This window comes from Podarcis cretensis (genome assembly GCF_951804945.1).
Source record: "Podarcis cretensis genome assembly, chromosome: 6".
In the NCBI taxonomy this organism is placed as follows: Eukaryota; Metazoa; Chordata; class Lepidosauria; order Squamata; family Lacertidae; genus Podarcis; species Podarcis cretensis.
In genome coordinates, this window is record NC_137175.1 from 70,771,759 (window position 1) to 70,794,637 (window position 22,879).

A 22,879-nucleotide genomic window follows, 5' to 3' on the forward strand; every position below is an offset into this window, starting at 1 on the left:
CAGTTCGAAAGCACCTCCGGGTGCAAGTAGATAAATAGGGACCGCTTACCAGCGGGAAGGTAAATGGCGTTTCCGTGTGCGGCTCTGGCTCTGGCTCTGGCTCTGGCTCTGGCCAGAGCAGCGATGTCACGCTGGCCACGTGACCCGGAAGTGTCTCTGGACAGCGCTGGCCCCTGGCCTCTTAAGTGAGATGGGCGCACAACCCCAGAGTCTGTCAAGACTGGCCCGTACGGGCAGGGGTACCTTTACCTTTACCTAATACTACTAGAAGCCTTCATCTTTCAAAAAGAGACTTCTTTTTTGCTCTGCATGCTTCATTGTAACCACTTAATTCCTCTCCTCCACCACCCTAAAGCATCTGTGAGAGAAGCATAGCTGGAGACACATCATTCTTCATAGGCTGTGTGGCTCAGAGACGGGCGTCGCTAGAGTGCAGAAATGTTCTGGGAATTATAAATTGCTGGAGGGATTCCAGTGAAACAGAACCAGCCACCCAACTTGTTCCACACTTAAGTAATGATAAAGGAAGTTAATTGGTGGCTGTGGGTTGGCTCCCAGGAGAAGCTTTTAGGAATGATTCCCATGAACTGTTTGGGGGTGGTTATGGACTCAACCATATTATCATATTGTTCTCGTGAAGACTAACTATCTGATGACAGTGTCTGAGTGAAAGCAGCATCACAGATCTAAGGGATTCTGCACATGCAAACTTCTTTCTGAAATGAATCTGTGGCATCTGTGGCTAGGAAGATTGTCTCTCCTCCCAATCGGTGTTGAGCAGAGGTGAGACAGTGGTCATATCCTTCATAGAAACTGAAGCACATATCAATGTACAAAATCTTGCCCTTTTGATAATAGGGTGCTTTCCCCAAGAAAAAATCGCTACAGCTCAGCACAGCCTTTTCACAGCCATTGTTGAATGGAAAACACACAGCTATTAATGGCTTTTATTTTATTTAACAAAACTCTTTCCTTGGGCTTCAGGACATTTCAGCAACATCATCTGCTAATCTCAATTTGACAAAGAGCTTGTTATGCATTTGATGGTATGAATCGAAGTGACTATCACTTAAAGAATAAGTATGAAAGAGCTTGGAGACAATTGGTAATATAAAAATTGGCACATTGTCTGAGGATTTCAAAAAGAAAAAATCAGAATTGATAGTGGCTTCCAGAGAGAGAGAGAGAGAGTTTGTAATTCAATAAGTACCATATACTTTTATTTTTAGATTATTAAATGCTTGCTTTGAACAATGACTCTTCTTTCCATTTAAATATATTTAATTTAGTAGTTGCAGTTAAGGACTGAAGTGTTGTTAAATCCACAGTAATTCAGAGCAGGGCTGTCTTTGTGGTTCTCCCTCTTCTGTGGCGTAGCATCCCTGTCAAGACAAAACAGGTGCCCACTATCTGCACTTCCCAGAAACAGATGAAGACATTTTTGTTCTGACTAGCTTGGTGTTCCCACCTGGATGAATGGGTCTCTGTCATAGGTCTGCTTTGTTTGTGTGTTTGTTTTCTGAACTACATTTAACTGGGAATGAGCTGGAGATGGGCTTTTGCTGGTATCTTGTACATCACCTTGAGATGTGTGTTTGAAAGGCAATCAATCTATCAAGCATTATTTTTACGTGCTTCACTTTTATTTTCTTTTTTGCTCCCTTGGAAGGTGGCTAAGAGGACATTGGATGTGGCCACCACCCATTTCTTCTTTAACAGAGGGAATCGGTTCGTTCCAGCTGCTCTAAAGGTCTTTAACGCCAAAGTAGCCCCAAAACTTCTTTACGACATTCCATTATGGATTACTGCAGTTAACCAATCGTTGGAATGCATCCAATCCAATTTTCTGAGGAAAATCCTGGGGCTTACTGAACACTCTTACTGGTTGTTGGGCAGAATAAACGGAGATTTTGTGATAACCAAATACCAACCCCATTCCTTCAGGAAATCCCTCCTACAGGATGTACATTTGTCTCCTCTGGATATTATTAAATGGGCCTTAAAGCAAGGGCAGGAAATGTGGCCCTCTAGCCCTCTTTGGGACTCTCCCTAGGGCACACACCACACTGGCCCTGGCCCTACCCTCAAGTACTTTTGTCTGGCTTGAAGGCACCTGGCTTGAATGTTTGTGTATGTGTGTGAGAGACTGTGTGTTAAAACCTCTGGTTTTTGCTTCGCAGGAATGTAGACTATTGTACACAGGTAAAAGTCACACCTCTTTGGCACGTGGCCCCCAGAAGGTGATCTACAATGGAATGTGGCCGTGGGGCTGTAAAAGGTGCCCCACTATTGCGTTAAAGCAGAGCTTTCCAAACTGTGTGTCGTGATATGTTAGTGTGCTGACTGCAGTGTGTAGGTGTGTCCCGCAAACACTCCCTGCACTCCCCCCGGGGCTGGAAAGGGGTTAGTTTAGCCTCCAGTTTGCTAGTAAAACTGAATTTCTGTGTCACAAAATGATGCACGTCTAAAAAGTGTGTCACCGACATGAAACGTTTGGAACGCTCTGCCTTAAAGACTTGGAGGTTCCACTCTGCTTTTAACCAAATAAGGTTGCTCATTTATTGTTTTAACAGCCGCTCTCCTAAGTGGACTTTAAAACTAATAAATTCTGTATGCAGGATCGGAGCGAAGGGAGGGCATAGATTGAAGTTTAACAGAAGATATGAGAAAAGTTTGCTTTGGAACACATAGGGTGGTGCTAATTGTTACAATATTCTCAGAAGGCTTTTAACAGCAAGACCATGGGTAATCTGTTCCAAATACTGAAAGAGCTACAGTATTCAAATGCTGGAATACTGTATTCACGTCGCTGGTGCTGAAATGAGTGAAATATGTTGTTACTCAGGGTACAGATGGCCTCCCATTTCTACGCCAAATTAGTGATAGTTTTTCTCCACCCTTTAACATCTGCCCCGAGTTTATAAATTGTTGCATTGTAGTTAACTTCCTTAATTAGAGGAAAGACAAAGTATAATTTGAAAGCACAGCTAGAATTCATTTTCTAAACTGTACCACCAGGGAGAGATTTCCAAGTTTTATGCTGGGGGGTGGTGAAGCCTACCTGCAGATGCATGTTTGTATTTAATTTAAAGTTCTGATTCTGCTTCAAAAGTCACACACCCGTTGAGACTGCGTCATCCAGGAAGTCCATTGGCAGCTGCTGAACTTGCCATCCGGAAGGCTTTCCACGACATGTGGTAGTTACTAACCCAGGACTTCACGGAATAGGCATCCCTAGTTCCAAAATTCTCTTCATCCAGATTTTATGCTCTGATTCTGGATTTCTGAATTACACGGTCTTTCTATGGTGTGGAATAACTGATGCATTAGACAGGTTCTTCCTTCTTGTGCTTTCATCTCTGGTTTGTGTGCAATGCACCATGTTGGCAGAGTTTGCCACCGTTTCCGGTTCCTGAAGCTCATTTGTATCTGCCCTGCGTTTCCAGGCTATATACATTAGCAACACTCTGCAGAAAGACAGTCTTAATTTGGGATCCACAGGGATACCTGGCCTTATCCTGAAAGGGTCTTGATCTGTTGTGCATTCTTCACATGAACATGCTAGAAAATGTGTCTGGGTGCTCTGTTACCTCTTCCTTTATCCCTCAAGAACTCACTAAGCTTATCTAGAGCAGGAGAACGGGGAAGAGGTGAAGAAAGTAGTCGGTTCTCCCAGGTCCTGACATACAAGTTCAAGCATCTCTGGCAGAAAGCTGATGCTACCCATTTGCACCAGAGAAATCTCTCAGCATATCTACTTTGAGCTGACTAAGACAAAGAAGGACAGAGCCATCAGACCAGTGGCATGAGAGAACAGAAGTTTTGGAACTCGACTAGATCCAAAGCCCATTAGATCCTCTTGAACCAGGAGCCCTAGAACCAGGAACTCTGGCACCTGTACCTTCAGAACTTACACCCCTGGTGAATGGTACCCTCTACAGAGGCGAACCCTACAGCTTATAGGTCCAGACAAGAAGCCTTGTAGGAATTGTCGGAAAACTGTTAGGCTCCAAGCCAGAGGCTGTCCCTTTAAGGTCTTCCAAGAAAGGGATGGAGCCTGAGAGAAGTGATCTGGCTGTGGAAGTATGAAATTGACACGAATCCATACCTTTCCAATATCCCTAATTTTGAAATGATTGTAAATGTGAAGCTCCCCACAATGTGGCTCCTGCTAGATGTTTTTAGACTACATTTCCCATCATCCCTGAACACTGGCCAAGCTGGTTGAGGCTGACAGGAGTTGTAGTCCAAAACATATAGAAGGCGCCTGATTTGGGGGAAGTTGGTATGTATCACCATTTTCATGTTGAATTTTACAGTTGTGCAAGTTTTGTTTACAAGTGTGTAGGGGTGCATGTTCACACTGCACACGTTCAGATTACATCTCCCATGCCAGATATCCAATAAAGGAACAAAATGGTGTAAATGGTCTCAAAACTATTTTATAATCATCACCACAGGATCTAAACTACTTGCTAATACCTGGGAAATCCTAGTGTTATTCTGATCTCATTCTCACTGGGAAGATAAAGCTGCCTATGGGCTGCACCACCTGACATGGCTGGGTCCTACCCTATTCAGAAAACCCCTTCCATGTAGTAAACTAGATGCCAGAGGAAGGGTGCTTTAGCCTTCTCCCTGATACACTAGATTTCTATATACAAGGACTTACATGGACGATCATGCCGTAATAGGAGCCCTCACCTGCAGTCTGAGGCAGTAGATCCCAGACACAATTTTGCCAATCCTATAAGAGGGGGAAATATTTTGTTAGCGCATTTCTTACATGTTGCCTGATGTCAACATGTTGCGATGGAAAATATGCACAACATAATCTGGCAGTTAATTTTTCTTAATTATGTCCAAGAAAAAGTCTGGACTGCTCGTATGGTTCAGTATTTTTTTTTTTTTTTTGTGTGTGTGTGTGTGTGTGTGTGGCTGCTGTGATATTAATTATCACAGCAGCTTGGTTTCTTGAGCCATTCATGTCTGTTAGCTTGGAAGTAGATTAACTGCCCAGACTTAAATCTGGCTATGCCATTACTGTACTGTTGCACAGCCATGGGGTGAAAACCCTTATATGGTACTGCACTGCCCTCCACTGGAATTCCGTGGGGAGGGGGGAGATGCAACATCCATCTTTAAAATCAGACTTGGACGTTCCCTTATTGTTGCTGCAATGTTGCAACAAGAAAAATACTTCAGGGAATAGAGTTCTTATTTTGTGTAGGTCCCCCACCTTATCTGTTGTGATTCAAGCCTCTGTTTACCAGAAGTGGTGGAATAGGATTGGATGCAAAACTGCCGTGTGTGTTTAATTTATGGCTGCTTTCCAGTTTGCCCCACATATTTCCCCCCCCCTCTCCTTAAGAATATCATGAAGAAGAGCTGATTCAAGTGCACACAAGTGTTAGGGGTTGTAGCTCAGTGACAGAGCATTTGCTTTTCCTGAGGAAGGCCCTGGTTCAATCCTTAGCATCTCTAGGTAGTGCCAGGAGAGACCCACATAAACATTTGAAATCCTGAAGAACCACTATTGGTCAGGGTAGACAAAACTGAATCCCCGCCAAAGTGCAAGTAGCTAAATAGGTACCGCTCTGGTGGGAAGGTAAACGGCATTTCTGTGTGCTGCTCTGGTTCGCCAGAAGCAGCTCAGTCATGCTGGCCGCATGACCTGGAAGCTGTACGCTGGCTCCCTTGGCCAATAAAGTGAGATGAGCGCCGCAACCCCAGAGTCGGCCACGACTGGACTTAATGGTCAGGGGTCCCTTTACCTTTACCTTAGACAAAATTGAGGTAGTCGGACCAATGGTCTGATTTAACATAAGGCTCCTTCCTAGGTTCCTGTGGAACCTAGAAACAGACCTTCTCATTAGTGACATCCATCATCCGAACACGTACCTTCCATGTGTCCTGATTTTCCAGGGACGATCCCAGAATTATGAAAGCCATCCCGGCATCTGATTTGATCCCGGAATGTCCCTATCTGTGCCACCAATGTCGATCACAGGGAGGAGGATGAGCCAGAGCTTGTCCCAATTGGTGGTGGTGGCAGGGCTGAGAGGGAGTATCCCGTTGTCTCTCTATGGCCTCTCCCTGGCCATTGCCCCCAACCTCATTTGGGCAGGTTATAACAGCTGCTGGGGAGCAGTTGAAGAGGAGGAGAAGCTGCCGCCACTGGCGTCCAGCCCTGCATGATGAGCTAGCTCTGGGCAGGAAGATAAGGAAAGCAGAGTCTTGAATTTATTTACACACACACACACACACACACACACACACACACACACACACACACTTGTGTGCCTGTGTCTAATCTTGCCCCTTTCTAAAATGCTATTTATTGGTGTTTGTTTTCCTTTTTGTAAATCTACCAAAGAATCAAATCAAAATCAGGTTTAAGGGTTTTTCTCGAAATAGTGGAGGGGGCATGTGCTGTGATGAGTTGGTGGTGGCACTCGTCCTTCTTCAGACAGGAAATACTTGGGGGGGGGGATAAAAATGGGGTGACGATGGACATCAATTTTGGGAGCTGAGAAATGTCCCTATTTTCATCTAAGGAATGTTGGAGGGTATGTGAACACTCTTCCTCAGGTAATTTATGAAGTGGAAATGATAATAACTTTTGACCACCTCTTAAATGCTTACACACTTACCCAACGTTTTCTGAGTTCTGTCTCTTAATTTTGGTTTTGTGCACTGCTCAGTTTTATTGTTGATTTTGTCTTGTTTTATCTGGTTGTTTTTTAAAAAATAATAATAATAATCTTGAATTGTTGAACTGTTGCATTTTTATTGTAAAGTGGTTTGTTGTATATAGTGAGCCCCCCCCCCCCGATATAAAACCTGTATGGTTAAACCACAGAGCCTAGGACTTGCCGATCAGAAGGTCAGCGGTTTGAATCCCTGTGATGGGGTGAGCTCCCATTGCTCGGTCCCTGCTCCTGCCAACCTAGCAGTTTGAAAGCACACCAAAGTGCAAGTAGATAAATAGGTACCGCTTCGGCGGGAAGGTAAACGGGGTAAATGGTGTTTCTGTGTGCTGCTCTGGTTCGCCAGAAGCAGCTTAGTCATGCTGGCCAACCCCAGAGTCGGTCATGACTGGACCTAATGGTCAGGGGTCCCTTTACCTTTACCTTTACCTTTATGGTGCTATTCTAATGAATGGATAGTCCCACTTCAACTATTCACACAGGTGACATGCAATTTAAAATCTTTAAATATATATTTTTTTAAATCAACCATAGAAAGTTTGCTCATCTACCCTTTTCACTCTCTGACCTGCTTCTTCTCCTTTTCCTTATCCTGACCAAGGAACAATTCATTGGCAGACTTTTCAAATGAACTGCCTGAGATGGCATATTCTCTGCACAAGGACAGTTATCACAGTTTTGGTAGGCCCTAGGAATCCAACAATCTGATCAGGCAATTATGCTTTGGTCATCATTCTGCAATCTACAATTTCATTTCCCTTAATGGGAACAGGGAATCCACAGCAGGCGCCATATAAACGGCAGTTGCAATTGTTGTCCTTCAGCATTACGTATCCAAGCGCAAAATTTGAGCCTTCGCTAGGAGGGGACAGGGGAATCCATCAAAGAGAGATGCGACTCTACTCAGAAATGTTTTTTCCTGGCTCTTTCCTCCTGAAATGTTTCAGAAGGCACTGTGGAAAATTAATTTTTGCGCAGCAGGTGCTGCTCTTCTGTCTGGGTGTCTATCAAGGTTCCCATCTATTGTGCTCCTCCATTATTTGTCTATTTCATTAACAAAAGGGAAATAGATTATGTTGCTACAGCAACAGCTTGCCTTCCATGGAACAAAGCCTTCATTGGAAGTGGAAGTGGGATTTAAGTTAAAAGATGACATTTACCTTACTGCAGGGAAACGGACAACACAAGGTCCTCTGCTTGAACGGAGCTCTACAAAAACATCAGAGAAAATGTTCTCGGAGGCAGAAAAGGCTAGTGAGTTACGTAGTGACAGCAGGCCTGTGCAGTGAGCCTCCAGGTCCAATGCATGGGGGATTCATCAACATGGTTCATTAGTAACCTCACCAACCTATGAAAGTGTGACATCAGATGCAAATGTCCCTGATGATGAAGGTAAAGGGGAGGGGAACCCACTAAGGAAATGGAGTGGGAAATTGTATATCCCCCAAGAGTATCAATTCAATAGATATTGTACATGTTCTCTTGAAATGTGTCACCCCCTCCCACATACTCAAACCATTGTAGTAATTACCCAAACCACCGTACTAATTACTGTTGAAAAGCAACTTCTCTATGAATTCCTACAGTTGTTTAACATGAGCCTAGGAACGGAGCCTAGGGATGCGGGTGGCGCTGTGGGTAAAACCTCAGCGCCTAGGACTTGCCGATCGCATAGTCGGCGGTTCGAATCCCCGCGGCGGGATGCGCTCCCGTTGCTCGGTCTCAGCGCCTGCCAACCTAGCAGTTCGAAAGCACCTCCGGGTGTAAGTAGATAAATAGGGACTGCTTACTAGCGGGAAGGTAAACAGTGTTTCCGTGTGCGGCTCTGGCTCGCCAGAGCAGCTTCGTCACGCTGGCCACGTGACCCAGAAGTGTCTGCAGACAGTCTGCAGCCTATAGAGTGAGATGAGCGCACAACCCTAGAGTCTGTCAAGACTGGACCGTACGGGCAGGGGTACCTTTACCTTTTTAGGAACAGACAAATCAATCCATTTCTGGCCCGTCTTGACAATTTTTATAGATACCCATTCTGTTCTGTTTCTGCATTAATCTCCTTAATTTGTTTTAAGAAAACCCCTCTCAAAATAGGTATTTGAAACTCTCTCTCTCTCTCACACACACACTCCTGTTTAAATGTGTACTGGGATATATTCAAACTGCCAAGAACTGTGTCACATTGTTATGATATTTGGAAGAAGTAAAATACCTAGTGAACAGCTAAGCTTCACATTGCACTGAGAGATGGATATCAGGTCATTTCATATAGGAATTTTCAAAGGCAGAACATTCCCTACATGAGCCTCTGAATTTGTGAAGGGCAACCTCCATCTTGATTCAGAACTAGGTTGGAATCGGCTCTCTCTGATAAATCTTGGGAATTCTGCAAAATTGCCATATGCATCCTGATGGGCTTATTCTATTGCCCCCCCCCCCCATGCTCCCCGCTTCCAAAGCCAGGTTTAAAACAAAAAGAAAAAAGGAAGAGTTTTAGATCTGGATGGAGGGGGAAGTAAGAAACAATCAAGAGAATTCAACCAAAAAGATATGCTCATCGAAGAAAAGGTTGCTTGGTTCAGACTGCTCTAAGCACCTAGTTTCAAAATGATTAATGAGAGGAAAAAAGTTAATGTTAAAGACAGAATTTCTTCGCTTGTACCCACAACTGCTGCACTTGCACTGCAGCTGACTTTGTAGTTGAAAGAACTGCGCAATGATCAGCCACAGTTTCAACGGATGAGAATTTCATCTGAGAGTAAAGGGCTTATATTAAAAAATTGTTTGCATAAAATCTGCAAAGCAGCCTGATCTTGTGTAGCACCTTATTTTACATTTCAAACTGGGAAAGAATTTCTTGAGGGAATGACACTTAGTTTGTAAAACAAATGAGAATTATAACTTGTTGGACGCATCTGCATCCTGAACTGGGCATAAGTTATAGCACGATCCATATCATTGCTAGTCAGAAGTAAGTCCTATTGAATTAAATTGGCCTTACTTTCAGGTAAGTGGGATTAGGATTGTAGCTTTAGACACGTCTATTAACTTCAGTGGGCCTGCCATTTACCTCACAATTGTTGTCTGTAGTGGGTATAATCCTGTCTTTCTGTCTGATCTGCATTATGGATGGTGTAATGTCTAAAAATCAGAGAGCAGAAGATGTAAGACCTGTGAGTTCAATGAGACTTACTCTCTACTAAGCTTGTTTAGGTCTGAATCCTGAATGAGTCCCACAATCTATTCAAACCCAAGTTCATCTTTTTTCTCCCTGTTACATGAGGGATAGTTTGGAATAAGGCCCAAACTAAATGAAGGTCTCTGAATGTGAATAGTCTTTCGTTTCAAAATAAATAAATCAGCTCTATGCTTTCAGAATAACATGCACAGCTACCAATCTTCATTTTCCTACTAGCTGGGGAGAAACCGCAAGTCGCGAAATTAGAAAAGCCACTAAAGTTACAAAGTTCTGTGCATGCGATAATTGAACTGGTTATGAAGAGAACTGTGAAGGGAGCTCACAGGAGAAGCGGAGAATGCAACGCTCAACAGAACAGAAGCAGCAAGAGGGAAGGAGCTGGGCTTTTCTAGGCCAATGAGACACTGAGGAGGACCGGAAGCCAGATAATGAGAGTGGATGCAAAATTAGAGAATGGCTTTTCAATAAGATCCATTTTAAACGCATATAGGAAATTGTGACAAGAAATGACCCGAGCTGAAGAATACTAAATCTTTAGATTGGGGGAAGCCAACATGGTAACCTCCATATGTTGTTCAACTCCAGTTCCCATCATCCCTGATCACTGGCCGGGTAAATGCTTTTAAAAATAGATAAGTAAGTGAACAAAGTGTGCAGGTCTCCACATGGAAAGCTTATATCAAACATTGCTTCAGCACCTTCTTGAAGCAAGAGGAAGAACAAGCAAGTAGTATGTCTTCTGCATGGAGAAGACAGAGAAATGATATTGGGTAACGGAGAGAAGGCAGAACTGCTGAAAGCCTACTTTGACTTGGACTACAACTCCCATCATTCTTAGCCAACATAGTCAATGGTCCAGGATGATGGACATTGTAGTCCAAAACAGCTAGAGAGCACCCCATTAGCTACCACCGATTTACCTAAAGAGCAAGGATGCCTCCATTACTCCTTCCCATGCCAAGCCTTGCAGTAAACATTTGAACAAGGTCTTTGTCTCAAAGTCTGACATTTTTTAGAATATTCCACATATATCTTAGTGAATTCAGTTGGAAAGCAAGCAATCGTCCAATTTAGGATTCCACGTGAGAGACCCCACATCACCCCAAGATGAAACTTGCTGTTGGGTCATTCCTTACAACAAACTGAGAACTCTAAAGGCTATAAAAATAATAATCACAAATTCATGGCAGCCCAAAAAAGGTCACTAGGAAAATAAATATTATTTTTCAAGGCATTAGCAAAGAAGCTATCTATAGGGAGCATAACAGCAGTTGGCAACTACATCAAATATCCCCGTTGTGGTATATCTTTATCCATTATTAAATAACATGATTTCTCTATCATTTAAATCTATCTCTTTCAAAGCACAGCTCCCTCACTGAATTTGTTTTTACATAAGACTTCATCTGCTGTTTCAACTCAGAGCTCAGAGTCACATCTGTAATTTCCTTCCTCCCACCTCATTTTTATCTACAAGCCTGGTTCTGTATATAAGATAAATATATCATTATAGACTTCATGAATAAACGCAGCTCCCTAAAGTGCATCTTCAAATTTTGTTTTCAGCATTCGTTTCCCCAAAAAAAGTTTACAATAAAACAAAATAGGGAATTTGCCTGGAAAGTGCTGGAGAAAACCTACACTCTAAACACTTCTACTACAATAGAAAAATGTTTCTTAAAAAAATCAATGACACTGCCCTTCCCAGTTGGATATGAAGACCACATTAAACAAACAAACAAAAATACCTGTGCTATCTCAAGGATCTTAGCACACAAGCTGTGATCTGCTGACCCCTGCAAGCAGGTCATGAAGTGCCACTCAGCAAAAACCAAGCGTTTACGAAGTGCTGTGCTATTGAGCAACTACTTCAAAACCACTGTCTTGAACTCTGCATTTCACATGTATGTTCAGACTTCTGTATCAGGGAATACAGCAAAGAGTGGATCTTCGTTGCCACAATAAATTTAACCTTTGTAGCTGGGATTTTCACCAACTCACAAAACACTGTGTTCTGTTGTTGATTAGGGACATATAATGCTGTCGGAACAAATCTTATTTGCACTTCTTGGCGAATGCTATGGTTTTACCAAGGTAAAGGTAAAGGGACCCCTGACCATTAGGTCCAGTTGTGGCCGACTCTGGGGTTGCGGCACTCAGCTCGCTCTATAGGGCGAGTACAGCTTCCGGGTCATGTGGCCAGCATGACTAAGCCGCTTCTGGCAAACCAGAGCAGCGCACGGAAATGCCGTTTACCTTCCCGCCAGAGCGGTACCTATTTATCTACTTGCACTTTGACGTGCTTTCGAACTGCTAGGTTGGCAGGAGCAGGGACCGAGCAATGGGAGCTCACCCCGTTGCGGGGATTCGAACCGCCAACCTTCTGATCAGCAAGTCCTAGGCTCTGTGGTTTAACCCACAGCGCCACCCGCGTCCCATATGGTTTTACCATATGGTTTTACCAAAGGGCAAAGCAAAAGGTCGCTAGCGCAAGACCCACTGAAATGAATGGAGTTTGTGCTAGAGAATTCTGGAGCGGCTCACATTCATTTCAAAGGGGCTTGCCTAGGAAAACTCGCTTATTTATTTATTGCTTTGGTATCCCCCTTTGTTTCTCCAAGGACCTCAAGGTGGCGTACATGGCTTCCCCACTCTTCATTTAATCCCCACAGCAATCCAGTGAGGTAGGTTAGGGTGAGAGGCAGAGACTGGCCTAAGGTCACCCGGTGAGCTTCACAGCCGAGTGGGGATTAGAACTCTGATCTTCCAGTTTCTAGTCCAACATTTTAACCACTACACCACACTGGCTCTTCTTCTGGGTTGATTGGGCCTGGAATAGAGACAGACAAATCTGTTGGTATCGGATTCTTTCTATTTCTCATTCCCACCCCCATCTTAAGATCAATAAATCAAACATTTTATTTATATGCTGTCTTTGCAACATTAAAACCATGCTCAAAGTCACTTGCAACATATTTTTTTTAATTATATAATTACAATTATGGCAATAATAATAATAAACAGCAAATCAAATATCAAAAGGTACACAAGCGAATTGAACAATTTCCACATACAAGATTTAAAATAAATATACAAAAAAATTAATAGCAATAGCAACTCCTCACCAACAACAGTCTGTTCAGCAGCCTTGGCTTTTGTAGCTGGAGTCAGTCCTGGCCCCTCCCTCCTATTCCAGGTGGGAAAAGGCCTGCAAAGCAGGGAGCAGGTCTTCGAGAATTTACAGCCAATTTCATTTCTCTGCATTACTATATTGCTTTGTCATTTTTTTAAAAAAAGTTGTCATGCAAATTTATCAGCATTTCAGCGAAAATTTATCCACATTCAAATGTTTGTCTGCAATTGTGCTCGATGTACACATTGTTGCAAGCATTTTCACCACTATAATTCATTTTTGTAGGTTGTTTCTACTAATATATCATTTTTATGCCTACTTTCCCCCAATACATCTTATACACATTATTTGGCTGGAAAAATGTATCTCAGGATTCAGAGGAATGCAAACTTTAAAAGGCAGCTGTGTTTCAGTTCACATGTTGTTTCACAAAATGTGAATTAGGAAGGCTCGGCTTAAAATCTGAACAAAACAAATTTCTCCTCTGTCCCTAACCGGACGTCAATATTGAAAGTGCAAAGTTGGAATTGCATGTTCTTCTGGTTGCAAAATAAAGAATGCGCAGAATGTTAGCAAACCTCAAGTCAGACAATATAATTTTTGCCTTTCATTCAGAATTAAATAATCAGTTGAGAACTTGTGTACAGTTTAGACTGCACTGAAATCATTAATAAGAATTCCTACCAAACATTAGTATGCATGGACATCAAAGGGGTAAAATGGCTGAGTCTGGCATATTTCCCTTCTAACAGGGAAATAGTTGCATGCAACTGATCATAGTTCAAACAACTTCGAAAAATAATCTTTAATATTTAAAGGAAAATGCTAGTCAGAGGTTCCATAACTTCAGTAGATCTTTGTCATGTATTATTTACCTTTTGGAGGCATAAAGAGCTGCACTCCAACAAAAATTGTAAGGATGGCTATCAAAGTAGACCTTCGATAACGCTGGGAATAGAACAAAATGAATTTTCAAGACAGGGCATCTTAATGAAGGATGCGATGCATAGATGTTAACAGTAGATATTTAGAAAACTGGTTTGTCTTAGTTTCTGTTATATATATATAAAAACAGCACAATCAGTGGTTATTATATGTGGTATTCACATCATATAACACAGAATGAGAATAATTTATGTGAATACGTTGCAGTTTTCCATTGCCTAAAGTTTTGAACCAGCTGCCCAGCTTTCCTTAAATAATAACAATTCTTCTTCATCTGCGGGGAGGCTGATCTCTGGCTCCAGTCCTATACAGTCATACCTTGGTTTTCAAACAACTTAGTTCTCAAACAAATTGGCTCCCGAACGCCACAAACCCAGAAGTGACTGTTCCAGTTTGCGAACTATTTTTGGAAGCCGAATGTCCCATGGGGCTTCTGATTGGCTGCAGGAGCTTCCTGCAGCCAATCAGAAGCCGTGCTTTCGTTTCTGAATGTTTTGGAAGTTGAACAGACTTATGGAATGGATTCTGTTCAACTTCCAAGGTGTGACTGTATTCATTTACCTGGGAGTAAGTCTCCTTGAATCCAGTTAGGCACACTTCTGAACAGACATGTATAGGATCGAACTGTCAAGCAAGGAAAGAATGAGAGGAAGACCCTTTGAAATAGTATTTATACTAGAGATGGGGAGCTTGTGGCCATCCTTCCTGACCATTGGCCATACTAGCTGTGACTAATGGGAACTGGTGGCCAACAATGTCTGTAGGGCCAGAGGGTCACCACTCATGACTTATACCCGTTGGTCTTTTTTACAAGCATTTATATCCAAAGGTCCTGTTGAGCACCACAATATGGAAAAGTAATTCTTTTCCTTGTATATTCCTGATTAAACCCAGACATGTAGCTATGCTAAATGAAGTAAAGGAAAATAACAGACAAAATGGGGGGGGGGGACAGTATCTAAGGCTAAGCACGGCCTCATGCAACATTTCTAACAGAATATAAGCTTTTCTGAGAAAGCTTTCTACATGGCACCCATTGACTGAAATTTGAAAATGCCTCCTAAAAGGGATAGCACGCCCTCCAACATTTCTCCAATGAAAACAGGGACATTGTATTCCATAATATTATTCATAATAATTTTATTATTTATACTCCACCCATCTGAATAGGTTGCCCCAGTCACTCTGGGCAGCTTCCAACACATATAAAAACATAATAAAAGATTAAACATTTTTTTAAAAAAACACTTCCCTGTACAGGGCTTCCTTCATGTGTCTTCTAAACTCCTTACCCTCAAACATTTCTCCAATGGAAATAGGGACATCCTAAGGAAAAGCGGGACATTCTGGGATCAAATCAGAAACTGGGATAGCTTCTGTAAATCCAGGACTGTCCCTGGAAAATAGGGACACTTGTAGGGTTTGGAATAGTTCAGTCTTTGGCAAGTGCATTGTTGAACAATCCATATTCCATGAAATCACCTAGAGTGCTTTGGCGGTGCAGCCATTGCCTTTTGGCCTGAGTCAAAACTGAATTCATCTGCAGCTGAACATATTAACCACTAGGAAAGAATCCATACTAGGCCAGTTGGCTGGCTGCTGTGGGTTGTGTGTATATGCTTTTCAGGTTCCCCTCTGGTCATCCCTTAGAGTACTTAGGCCAGATGTTTTTATTAGAAATATTGCAACAATACAGTCTGTTTAAGTGTCTCCTGCTGTTAGACCTGGGATCCAGCCCAACACAATACTCTGAAGCATCCTGCATCCAAAGAAAAGTGAGGAATAAGCAGGTTCACAGTTAGCAACCAAGGGATTCACATCAAATAATCCAATACTGCCTGAATAGGGAGAGGGGGTTTTCAGTTAGCTTGCCTAGGATGCCCTTAAACCCCTGTAAGGATGTGGCCAACCAGGCCCTTTGATCAAGATACTTCAGTGAGAATACATACAACCTCACAAGATAAACCAACAGCACCCTAGAGGCCTAGTGGTTCTTCCAGCTTTCTGGTGCTTAAAAATATATATAGCAGGATGGGTTCTTCTGTTGCATGGGCAAAATTGCTAAGGATGGTTGCATATTTCTAGCGTTATAGTTCTAAGATACGTTCAGTTGAAAAGAAATGTTTTACCACCATGACCCTACATGCAAACCTGTGGCAGGAGCTAGAAGAAGGGCTACCTTGGCAGTGACCAACAGTGCCAAGTGAGGTCTGCTGATGTTATTCGCCCACAGCCAGAAAGGAGATTCAAGATACACAGCATGGGGTGTAAAGGTTATATTCATTATTATAGTGGGGTAGGAAAACTGGAAGGGCAGATTGTGAAGCTGAGGCTCCAGTACTTTGGCCACCTCATGAGAAGAGAAGACTCCCTGGGAAAGACCCTGATGTTGGGAAAGATTGTGGGCACAAGGAGAAGGGGATGACAGAGGACGAGATGGTTGGACAGTGTTCTCGAAACTACCAGCATGAGTTTGACCAAAGTGCAGTAGAGGCAGTAGAAGGCAGGAGTGCCTGGTGTGCTCTGGTCTGTTTAGTCTGAACTACTAAACAACAACAGGAATACTGGAAAAAAAGAATTCACATCTTTCAACTGTTGCCAATGCTGCAATGCCAACCAATTTTTTTGTTTCATATAGTTCATAGGTAGACGAGTCTAAAAATCTTGGGACACAAGTTTTCATGGCCCTCTAGCGGCCAAATGAAGGCTCATGTACCAGAAACAAAGTATTTGGCATTAACTCTGGAAACATATACTCAATTCTGACCAAACTAAGTCTCCTGCTGTACATTTTGCTCTAGGAGGCTACGTCTGGTCAGAATCAAGTATACGTTTCCAGAGTTAATGCCGAGTTGGCGCTAAATGCATTACTTCTGGTAAATGAGCCACCACTGCTGCAAGAGAGTCGTGAAAATTAGTGTCCTGGGCTTTTTAGATTTGTCTACCCATGTACTATCTGAAACCAAAAGGGCTCATTGGTTGCCAGATGTGAAATATATTGGCATTATTTTCAGCTCTCCTATTGCCTTATGTAGAACAAGAAGATTTGCAATCAGTTAAACTGAAAGTGTGGGGTGCTGGAATCTGGATAAGTCAGGTAGAGGCACATACTACCAGTCCCAAGCCCCACAGATGATTGGAAGCAGAATAATCCTTCCTTCACTAAGGGAACTATGGGGATACAGTATGTGTCAAGCATATGCAAAACAACAACAACCCATACTTCAGCCAGCACAGGGTAAACATGCCATGCTCCAAAAAATGCACATGCCAGGAATACACTAAGCAATGGAAGGTGGTTGGAAATCCTTGAACAAGACTCCCATTGACAGGCTTCCTTGGTTGAAATATGCTCTTAGTGAACTGAATTTTGCAATGCAGTTCTCCAACCAAGTAATGTGTAAAAAAATGGTGCATTAAAATGCACGTATTGGTGAAAACAACACACAAACAAAGGCATTCTGTACATTTTGCAAAATGTGAGTATTAGGCAAAAAGGAATGCAAATTTGCCTATTCAGAGAATTTTGCACTAAAGTGCTGATGAATTTTCATGAGGACTTTTTAAAAAAGTCAAGCTGATGTCAAAATATGGAGAAATGAACTGAAGATTTGGAAAATGTGAAACTCAGAGAAACCAACATAGACAGATTTACTCATCCCTACCCATCACATTCCTCAAATGATCCCCACCTTGCACCGTTATGCTCTGTGTGTCATTTCCAGCTAAGAGTTTGGCTGGCCAAATAGCATAGCCCACATCTGAGACATGCAGCTATTTCATTTGCTTACAGGCCTGCTGCCTAGGTTGTCTATCCATTCAGGAGACTATTAACCTTGTTCATGCTAACAGACCTGGAAGATTTGTGGCCAAGCAGAGATGGAAACTTGAAAGACCTGAAAATTCCACAGGGTACAGGATACGACAGTACCCCCCAGTTCTCAGCAAACACACCCAGAAATAGAATGCTTGAAATGGTATTAGACAGGGACAGAAAAGGGGGGCAATCTCAAAATATACGCCAGTTTAGACAGTTTCAGACTAATTGTACACATCTTGTGCTTTTTGAACATTTTACCTCTTTAAAAACAAGCCCAAGCTAAAAGAATTGTTTTATTGGTTGCAAAGGAAAATTCACCCTCACATATGGAAACCGTTAGAATGACGATATAGCATAAGTTTATTGTTACAAGAGTAGCCATGCTGCAGACTGAATGAGGTTTGTTTGTTTTTTAATTCGAGCAAAGAAAATTCTCAAGCACGGAACGCCAAACTTGTTGGTCAGACATGCATCGCAATCCAGTGCATGCTTACTCAGTAGCAAGCCCTGCTTTGTTCAGTGGGGGTTACTTCTAGGGAGGGGTGAAGAGGATTGATGCCTAAGTGGGTTTACTTTAGGCCTGCAGCCTGCATTAGTTAAACGGGTGTGCTTTCTTTGCTTGTCTTCATCCTGAATGTCGTGCAGTGGGTGGGGTGAATGATTAATGCAAGACACCGTGTGCAGGAAGAAGCTGAGCAACACAAAGTTTTTGTGCAAACAAGACCGTATCATTAGGGAAAGTGATGTGATACACTCGAGGGGTGACATGTCGCTAGTCAGGCAGTTCCTTAATACATGGTCCTAAAATAACCACCAGAGCTTTCTTGCAGGCTTTGGGCACAGTTTGTTTGTTGCAACTAATGATGAGGAAATTAATTTTCATAGAATCATAGAATCTTACGAGTTGGAAGGGACCCACAGGTCATCTAGACCAACTCTCCTTCAGAGAGTTGAACATGGTATGAAAGAGGAATTCGTTTTATAAATACAGTGGAACCTCGTGTTACAGACGAGATCCATTCCAGAGGCCCATTTGTAACACGGAACTGACATAAACTGAAGTGCCACATCTGCACATGTGCACTTCTGCGCATGCTCAGAAGCACGTTTTAGCAATTATGTGCATGTGCGAGTGGTGAAACCCAGATGTGACTCATTTTAGTACTTCCGGGTCGTCGCAGGACACGAGACGAAAACACACAACATGAAGCGGACATAACATGAAGTATGGCTGTAACAAAAAAGCAGTTTTGAAAACAGTAGACATTTATCAAAATACAGATAAAATCAACAGTTTCAAAAAATGTACATAATGAAATTACATGTCTAGGTTGCCTATATTAGATTTATACACATGCATACATTATATCAGATACTGTAATTCAAAATAAACTGAGATTGTTGGGTGTGGGTTTTTTAAAGAAAGCAACAATAACACCGACAACCATTGACTAACACACACAAGCACATTATACTAAGGGAAACCAGGTGGAATGTATTTGTTTTTTTTTTTAAATAATATTTATTAACATTTCCAATAAAAACATAGAAATACAAACAGCAACAATAAAAACAAAACAAACAAAAAAAACAAGTATAATTTCAAACCTTAATTTTCTCAACCTATTTTCCCCGACTTCCTCATACCTCCCCGTTTTGTATTCTAATTTCATTATCCAATCAGCAAATCCATTCCCTTGTTTCCCAAAAGTTTTTTACTAATTCCATTCCTTTTCTTAATCAAGGTCTCTGGAAACCACATTATTTTTAAACCCCTGTCAATCTAACATTCACTAATCTTATAGTATTTATTAAGGTAGTCTTTAAATTTCTTCCAATCTTCTTCCACTGTCTCCTTCTCCTGGTCCCGGATTCTGCCCGTCATCTCTGCCAGTCCCATATAGTCTGTCATTTTCATCTGCCATTCTTCCAGGGTGGGTAGATCTGGTGTCTTCCAATACTTGGCAATAAGGATTCTTGCTGCTGTTGTGGCATACAGAAACAAAGTTCTATCCTTCTTTAACACCACATGGCTAACCATACCCAGGAGAAAGGCCTCTGGTTTCTTCAAGAAGGTATATTTAAATACCTTTTTCATTTCATTATATATCATTTCCCAGAAAGCCTTGATCCTTGGGCACGTCCACCAGAGGTGAAAGAATGAACCTTCATTTTCTTTACACTTCCAACATTTATTATCTGATAAGTGGTAAATTTTAGCAAGCTTGACTGGGGTCATGTACCACCTATAAATCATTTTCATAATATTTTCTCTCAAGGCATTGCACGCCGTGAATTTCATACCGGTGGTCCACAACTTTTCCCAGTCAGCAAACATAATATTGTGTCCAATATCTTGCGCCCACTTAATCATAGCTGATTTAACCGTTTCATCTTGCGTGTTCCATTTCAACAGCAAGTTATACATTTTTGACAAATTCTTAGTATTGGATTCTAACAATTCTGTTTCCAATTTTGACTTTTCCACCTGGAAACCAATTTTCCTATCCAGCTTGTAAACCTCCATTATTTGATAATAGTGAAGCCAATCTCGCACTTTGTCTTTTAGATTCTCAAAACTCTGCAATTTCCACTTATTACCCTCCTGTTCTAGGATTTCACAATATTTTGGCCATTTAGACTCCGTATTAAGTTTTTTCAATGCCTTTGCCTCCATTGGTGACAGCCACCTTGGAGTTTTATTCTCCAACAAATCTTTATATTTAATCCAGACATTATACAATGCTTTCCTGACAATATGGTTTTTAAAGCCTTTATGAACCTTAACCTTGTCATACCACAAATATGCATGCCACCCAAAAAAGTTATTAAAACCTTCCAAATCTAAGGTGTCTGTGTTCTCAAGAAGCAGCCAATCCTTCAACCAGCAGAAAGCTGCTGATTCATAGTAAAGTTTCAAGTCTGGCAGGGCAAATCCCCCCCCCCCCTTTCCTTTACATCAGTTAAAATCTTGAATTTTATTCTGGGTTTTTTGCCCTGCCAGATAAATTTAGAGATATCTCGCTGCCATCTCTTAAAACACTCCATCTTATCAACAATTTGCAATGTTTGGAACAAAAATAACATTCTAGGCAATACATTCATCTTAATAGCTGCAATTCGACCAGACAAGGAAAGCTTCAAGTTTGACCAAATTTCTAGATCTTTTTTCACTTGATTCCAATATTTCTCATAATTATCTTTAAATAGATTTATGTTTTTAGCTGTCATATTAATCCCCAAATATTTTACACTCTTAACCACAGTTAAACCTGTTTCATTCTGAAACCTCTCCTTCTCCCCTACTGTTAAGTTTTTCTCTAATACCTTAGTCTTTGATTTGTTTAATTTAAATCCTGCCACTTGACCAAACTCTTGAATTAATTCCAAAACCCTTTTGGTGCTAGATTCTGGCTCTTGTAATGTAAGTACCAAGTCATCTGCAAATGCTCTCAATTTATATTGTCTCGCTCCAACCTGAACCCCTTTAACCAGCTGGTCTTTTCTTATCATGTTGAGCAAAACCTCCAGGACTGAAATAAAAAGTAATGGGGAAATTGGGCACCCCTGACGTGTCCCTTTTTCTATCTTAAATTCTTCTGTGACTACATTATTTACAATTAACTTTGCTTTTTGTTCAGAATATATTGCGGAATGTATTTGAGGCAAAAGGTCATATCCTGAAGTCAGCAAACATTTTTTTTTAGCCAGATGTAACAAGATTGGTCACACTGGCAAAAGGGTCGTGCGAAACATTTTGGGCTCATGAGCTTCAGCGCTGGGTGTGTAAGCTGGCACCATTAACTCAGAAATTCCATCAGAAAACATGATGTTGTTTTATTAGCAGAAATTCCGCCACATTTCCCTAGTTTGTCAAATGTCATTTTCCCCCTCCTGTTAGAGACAAGCTTTACACATTACCGGCTACTCTTTCAAATTACAAGAACAAATATATCAACTCAACATACTGTTCTCCCATATAATGAAAAATTGATTTCAAGTGAAGAATTGCATACAGGGCTAGAGCAGTAAATTGCCTCCTTAGTGGCTTTTTGCATTCCCCATGAACGTAATTGAATGTCACTCATCCACGTTTGCAGACACGGTCCCATTGACTTTACATGAAGGAAGGAACTTGCAGGGTACAAGTTCAGGAGTCCACTGTGTGGCTTGTGGATTACATGGAGCCTGTCCACCCTTTAAAAAGCATTTCAGGGCAGAGGGTTAGCAAGGTCAGGTGGTACCCGTGCAAAAAAAAATTGTCACCCCCCCACACACATCAACGGCTTGGGGTAGGCTTGGGAGTTGTGGGCGGGCGGTGCGCCGACTGTCACCCCCCTCAGTGATGACACCGGGGGGGTCCGTATCCCCCCACACCCCCTTCCAATGCCTCTGTTTCATGGGTCTGCTTACTTAGCTCTTCACAGTGGGTTTAGATCTATTGATTAGAAGTAGCATCTCTGGAAAGTTGCTGCTGCAAAGGAATTTGAAACTCCCGAGCAGCTAAAACATAGAATTACCAGCGGTGTGGTTCATGGCAGGTGTTCTATTCTTTGACCAAACCTCCTTAAGTGCTGTCTTAGAAGGCTGATGTGGCTAAAATTAGACAGGGTCAGTAGGAGGGCCGTGTCGACTTCACAGAGAACCCCCTTAAGTTTCCCTGCATAATTCAACCACTGTTAAGAGGCAACACCAAAGCCTTTAAAAAAGCAACGACAAGGCCAAGAAAAAGGTGTTGCAACAGGGGTGGTGCAACCAGAACCTGTCTTCTTCTCAATTGCCTCCCATTTGTCCACTAGTGGTCCACAGAACAGTATGATCAATGGAAGTATCGACACATATTATGTGCTCAAAGCTTCCTTAGCAGCCTTTCAGATCTCTGCCTTATACCAACTCAGCTGACTGCCACCGACTCTCCAGGGTTCCAGAAGGCCTATTTCCCCACCCTGGCTGGAGATACCAGGGATGAAGCTTGGACCTTCTTCATACAACCCATCATCTCTATCACGGAGCTGCTGCTAAAATGGAGGTGAAATTCAACTGACACTTAAAGGCAAACCCACCTAATTCACATTTTC

General features: G+C 42.0%; 1 long non-coding RNA gene across 3 annotated transcripts in view; it reads left to right on the forward strand.

The window, feature by feature from the left end:
* LOC307218953 overlaps positions 1–22,879 on the forward strand; it is a 49,570-nt gene that overhangs the window by 20,972 nt on the left and 5,719 nt on the right. For 2 of the 3 annotated variants that reach the window (XR_013840181.1, XR_013840182.1), the window contains exon 6: positions 7,881–8,102. The exons of the other annotated variant lie outside the window; for it this stretch is intronic. This is a non-coding gene — a long non-coding RNA (uncharacterized lncRNA). The remainder of the gene's footprint in view (positions 1–7,880; positions 8,103–22,879) is intronic. 3 annotated transcript variants of the gene reach the window in all.